Genomic DNA, 6,374 nt, shown 5'->3' on the forward strand with positions numbered 1-6,374 from the left:
TTACATGCCACGCTCATGATGCGCTAGCGGCAGTTTCAGTAGATTGATATACACCAAAATTGGTATTGCGCGATGTGACTGTATGAAGAACATGAATGACAGTTGGTAAGATGAAAACCATGACATGCATGTCATGTATGTCATGACTTAATTGCCACGCTCATGATGCATTCGCGGCCGCTTCGCTAGCTCGATGTACACCAAAATTATTATTGCGCGAAGCGACTGTATGACGAAGGTAAATGAGACGTGGTAACATGAAAATCATGACATGCATGACATGCACGACATGATTAACATGTCATGCTCGTGCCGTTTCGCTTGTCTTGACATACACCAAAATTGGTATTGCGCGACGCGACTGCATGACAAACGTAAATGAGAGGTGGTAACGTGGAAATCATGACATGCAGGTTATGTATGTCATGATTTACATGCCGCGCTCATTGTGCATTCCCGGCCGTTTCGCTAGCTTGGTATACACCAAAATTGGTATTGCGCGACGCCACTGTATGACGAACGTAAATGAAAGGTGGTAACATGATAATCATGACATGCATGAAATGTACGACATGATTTACATGCCATGCTCATGGCACACTCGTGGCCGTTTCGCTAGATTGATATGCACCAAAATTGGTATTGCGCGATGTTACTGTATGAAGAACATGAATAACAGGTGATAACATGAAAACTATGACATGCATGCCATGTGTGTCATGACTTACATGCCACGTTCATGGTGCATTCGCGGCCGTTTCGATAGCTTGATATACACCAAAACTGGTATTGCGCGATGAGACTGTATGATGAACATTAGTGACAGGTGGTAACATGAAAGACCATAATATTCATGTCATGTATGGCATGATTTACATGCTCTACTCATGGTGCACTCGCGGCCATTTCGCTCCATTGATATACACCAAAATTGGTATTGCGCGATGTGACTGTATGACGAACATAAATGAGAGGTCTTAACATGCGAATCATGTGTGCATGTCATGTGCGGTATGATTTACATGCCACTGTCATGGTGCGCTTCCGGCCGTTTTGTTAACGTGATATATACCAAAATTGGTATGGCATGACACGAGGGCGTGATGAACATAAACGACAGGTCATGCATTTATATACCAGAATATGCGTTTCATTGGCATGGTGTACACTAGATTGTGCATGCATGCGTGCATGGCAAACATGCGATATATGGTGGACAAGATGCCATGGCATGAATGATTTCATTTGGCTCAAAGACAAACAAGGCGATGTATGCAGCTCTTATTTGCTGGCTGCTTCGCATTACATCGATTCCCACAGTGCGTGGGATCTGCCGAATTTTTTTTACAGCGAAGACTGTTATGAGAACACAACAACAGCTGACTTTACTGGGGTAGTTGGCCGCCGCCACCGGTGTCCGTAGCTTCTATCGCGCACAATGTGTGTGTGTGAGAGAGAGAGACTCTATTGGAAAAACAGATATTTTTGCCGGCGTCAGTATATAACCGCTGGCATGCTACTCTGTGTAGGGATGGGGAAGGGGATTGACAGACTAAAGAAGAGAGGGAAGGAAATAAATAATAAAAAGAAAGAATATAAAGAAATGAAATGCGCAAGTGAACCTGATAGAAATATTTGCAACGAGTGTGTCAGGTAAGTGAAGCCTTTGCTGTATGAAATAATCATGCAATCATTAAAGCTTTCCTACTAGGCCAATTTTTGACAAGTAATTAAACAGGGACTGTAAAACCCGTCGCTGTTTAGAAGGGCCGGGCACTGGGCCTAATAAGTTGTGCAACGTTAAGTGATCGTGACAAATCATGTCCATTTGTCTCTCAAACAATGCTCTCTCATCGCGGTACGCGGAGCAGTCCAGTAATATGTGCTCTACTGTCTCTATGCTGCCACAGTTATCACAGCAGGGACTAGTGGTGCGCCCTATGCGGTACATATAACTGTTCGTGTATGCCACGTTCAGTCGAAGACGATGGTACAGTGTTCTAGTTGGCGAGGAAGTGTTGGGGAAATTTTCGCTTTCACTTCTGGGTCAATGCAACACAGACAGTTATCTTGTTGGAGCGGCAGATTTCAGAGGCGGTCATTTTCTTTATGGGCATATTTTTTTGCGATGTTCGAGGCATCGACTTTAGTAAAAAATATTCTTCTGAATTTCCGATACTGGAGTCCATTTCGGGCTGCTTCGTCCGCTTTTTCGTTTCCTGAAATACCAGCATGGCCAGGTATCCATTGGAACTTAATGTAATGTCCATCAATCTTAGCCTTGTGATGAAGATAGGCGATATCAGATGCTACACTTTGGTGATTACCATGCTTGTGCCTGTTCCACATACTTTGTAGGGCTGCTTTAGAATCTGTAAATATCACCCATGTTTTTGGCAGTTGCTGTCGTAATATAAACTTAAGAGCCTCTTTAATGTCATATAGCTCAGCTGACGTAGAAGATGTCGCTCTCTCAAGACAATACGAGAGGGATTTTCCTGTTGAGGGCAAAAAAACTCCATATGACGATCGACGTTGGCTTGTAGAACCATCCGTGAATATGTGCGTTTCGGCTGTGTATTCTTTATACATATACTCCAACGCTATCTGATGAATTGCTGCTTGATGATTGACAGGAATCTCACATGGTCTCCTCAAGTGAAGAAACTGACTGAGAAGATTTCGTCGGCGTCGCACGTATTCCGATTTTTAGCCGGTCACAGTGGGGCAGCAACTGCCGAACAATGGTGCTCCTTCAAAAGGCCTACGTCGACGGGACCTTGCGTTATTACCTGCCCATCCTGCATAATATGTCTTATACAAGCAAGAGGAAAGTTGAGGCTGCACGTAACAACTGTCTTCGAATATGTCTCGGCCTTCCAAAGGGATCGTCTCGAGTAGCAGCTGTAGCAGAAGCCGGATGCCTGCCTCTTGAAGTGATAGCTTCGCAGAAGACACTTCGGATTCACCTCAGACACGTTCTTCACAACAAGAACCACTTTCTAAAGAATATTGTCACGTGGTCGTGACGTCGACGAAGACAGCAGTCGGCGTTTGCAGAATGAAACTGTTTATTTGGCCGAACTTGTGGCCGGGAAAATGAGAACCAGAACTACAGCAATACACGCTGTACAATGATAGCGGCGAACAGGGCGTCGTCCGTCGACCAACTGACAAGCGGTCAAGCGCGTCGGCTTTTATACAGGCGCTATGGAACTTTCCAGCAATATCGCTGGTGGCGGCGTTATCTCTCGACAAAGCTGGAACATTCGCGTGCGGCGCGCAATCTTAACAAAACGATCTACCAAAATCGTGAAGCTTCCCGAACACTGCTTCGGGGCCAGCGTCGAGCGTTGATAACCGTCCTTGCTGGTCAAACTCGAACACATCAAAATAAAAGAAGAAGCGGGCGTGGCATTGCCCCCCTCTGAAAAAGCATCGTCCCGATGCTTGCAACAGAACATGGAAAGGGAAAAAACAAGTGCATACGCAAATAAATTACAATAACAAAGGAAAAAGTAGAGTCCCCAGGTTCGCTAACGCGCAAAAAACGGCTTAAGGCGCACGACATGGACGACTTCAGGTCGTGCGCGGCGTCGCTGGGAGTTCGTAATGCCGTCCGGGACGACCTCGTAGTCAAGAGCGCCGTGACGTCGAAGCACCTTGTATGGCCCGAAGTATCGCCGAAGAAGTTTTTCACTGAGCCCACGTCGGCGTATCGGCGTCCAGACCCACACACGGTCACCCGGTTGGTACTCCATGTGGCGTCGTCGAAGATTATAGTGACGGCTGTCGACCCTCTGCTGGTTCTTGATGCGCAGGCGGGCGAGCTGTCGAGCTTCTTCGGCGCGTTGCAAATAGGCGGCAACGTCGAGGTCGTCTTCGTCGGTGGCGGTTGGTAGCATTGCGTCGAGCGTCGTTGCCGGGCTCCTTCCGTAGACCAGCTTGTACGGTGTCATTTGCGTTGTTTCTTGCATGGCCGTGCTGTATGCGAAGGTCACATACGGAAGGATGGCATCCCACGTCTTGTGTTCGACGTCGACATACATGGCCAGCATGTCGGCGATGGTCTTGTTTAGCCGCTCGGTGAGGCCATTGGTCTGTGGGTGGTACGCTGTGGTCCGGCGGTGGCTTGTTTGGCTGTATCTCAGTATTGCCTGAGTTAGGTCAGCAGTAAACGCCGTACCTCTGTCGGTGATGAGGACCTCTGGGGCGCCATGACGCAGGAGGATGTTCTCAACGAAGAACTTCGCTACCTCGGCGGCACTGCCTCTGGGTAGGGCCCTTGTCTCGGCGTAGCGGGTGAGGTAGTCGGTAGCTACGACGATCCATTTGTTTCCGGTATTGGACGTCGGGAACGGCCCCAGCAAGTCCATCCCAATTTGCTGGAATGGCCGTCGAGGTGGCTCGATAGGCTGCAGAAGTCCGACTGGCCTAGTCGGCGGTGTCTTGCGTCGCTGACAGTCCCGGCAGGTCTTGACGTAGCGAGTTACGTCGGCGACAAGGCGCGGCCAGTAGTACTTTTCCTGTATTCTTGCGAGCGTGCGAGAAACACCCAGGTGTCCAGACGTCGGGTCGTCATGCAGAGCCTGGAGGACCTCTGGTCGCAATGTCGAGGGCACTACGAGAAGGGAATCGGCTCGAAGCGGCGAGAAGTTCTTCTTAAGGAGAACACCGTTGCGCAAGAAAAACGACCGTCAGTCCCTCTCGTGAATACCTTGGGAACAACGGTGGTCCTGCCCTCGAGGTATTCCACAAGGCCCCTGAGTTCTGGGTCCGCTCGCTGTCGTTCGGCGAAGTCTTCGGCACTTATGGTTCCCAAGAAGCAGTCATCCTCCATGTCGTCCTGCGGCGGTGGGTCGACGGGGGCGCGGGACAGGCAGTCAGCGTAGGAGTGTTTTCTTCCGGACTTGTAAACGACGGTTATGTCAAATTCTTGAAGTCGTAGGCTCCACCGTGCGAGGCGACCTGAAGGGTCCTTCAAGTTAGCTAGCCAACACAAGGCGTGGTGGTCGCTCACAACTTTGAAGGGCCGGCCGTAGAGGTAGGGGCGAAACTTCGATGTAGCCCAGATGATGGCCAGGCACTCCTTTTCTGTTGTGGAGTAGTTGATTTCTGCCTTTGATAGCGACCGGCTAGCATAACTGATGACCCTTTCGAAACCGTCGGTCTTTTGCACAAGGACGGCGCCGAGTCCTACGCTGCTTGCGTCGGTGTGGATTTCCGTATCGGCGTATTCGTCGAAATGCGCAAGTATGGGAGGCGTCTGCAGGCGTCGTTTCAGTTCTTGAAATGCTTGAACTTGCGACGTTTCCCACCTGAATTCGACGTCGGCCTTCGTGAGTTGCGTCAGCGGCTCGGCGATCCGTGAAAATTCCTTGACGAAACGTCTGTAATAGGCGCACAAGCCGAGAAAACGGCGTACGGCCTTCTTGTCGGTGGGCGTCGGGAAGTCAGCGATGGCAGCTGTTTTCCGCGGGTCCGGGCGAACACCATCCTTGCTGATCACGTGACCCAAGAACAAGAGCTCCTCGTACGCGAAGCGGCACTTTTCAGGCTTCAAGGTGAGTCCGGAGGTCTTGATTGCTTGAAGTACAACTTCAAGGCGCCGAAGGTGTTCGTCGAAGTTTGAGGAAAACACAACGACGTCGTCCAAGTACACGAGACACGTCTGCCACTTCAAGCCGGCCAGTACTGTATCCATAACCCGTTGAAAAGTCGCAGGTGCCGAGCAAAGACCAAAGGGCATGACCTTGAACTCGAACAGGCCGTCTGGTGTTATAAAAGCAGTCTTTTCTCGGTCTCTCTCGTCAACCTCTATTTGCCAGTAACCGGTCTTGAGGTCCATCGACGAAAAGTACTTTGCGTTGTGTAATCGATCCAGGGTGTCGTCTATCCGGGGAAGGGGATACACGTCTTTCTTTGTGACTTTGTTCAGGCGACGATAATCGACGCAAAAACGTAGAGTCCCATCCTTCTTCTTCACTAGCACCACCGGGGATGCCCACGGACTCTTCGACGGCTGGATGATGTCGTCGCGTAGCATTTCGTCGACCTGTTTCTTCACGGCCTCGCGTTCTCGCGTCGAAACTCTGTACGGGCTCTGACGGAGTGGTCTGGCGCTTTCCTCTGTTATGATGCGATGTTTTGCCACGGGAGTCTGCCGAATTCTTGACGACGACGAAAAGCAGTCCTTGTATTGCAAGAGCAGGGTTTTGAGCTGTTCTTGTTTGTGCTTCTGAAGGCTGGGATTGATGTCGAAAGCTGGTTGCGGCGCTTTATTCGTCGGAGTAGGCTCGGGAGAATCGGTGAGGCCGAAAGCATTGCTGGCTTCTACGATTTCTTCAATGTAGGCGACCGTCGTGCCTTTGCTC

Source organism: Rhipicephalus sanguineus, chromosome 3, assembly GCF_013339695.2.
Source record: "Rhipicephalus sanguineus isolate Rsan-2018 chromosome 3, BIME_Rsan_1.4, whole genome shotgun sequence".
Lineage (NCBI taxonomy): Eukaryota > Metazoa > Arthropoda > Arachnida > Ixodida > Ixodidae > Rhipicephalus > Rhipicephalus sanguineus.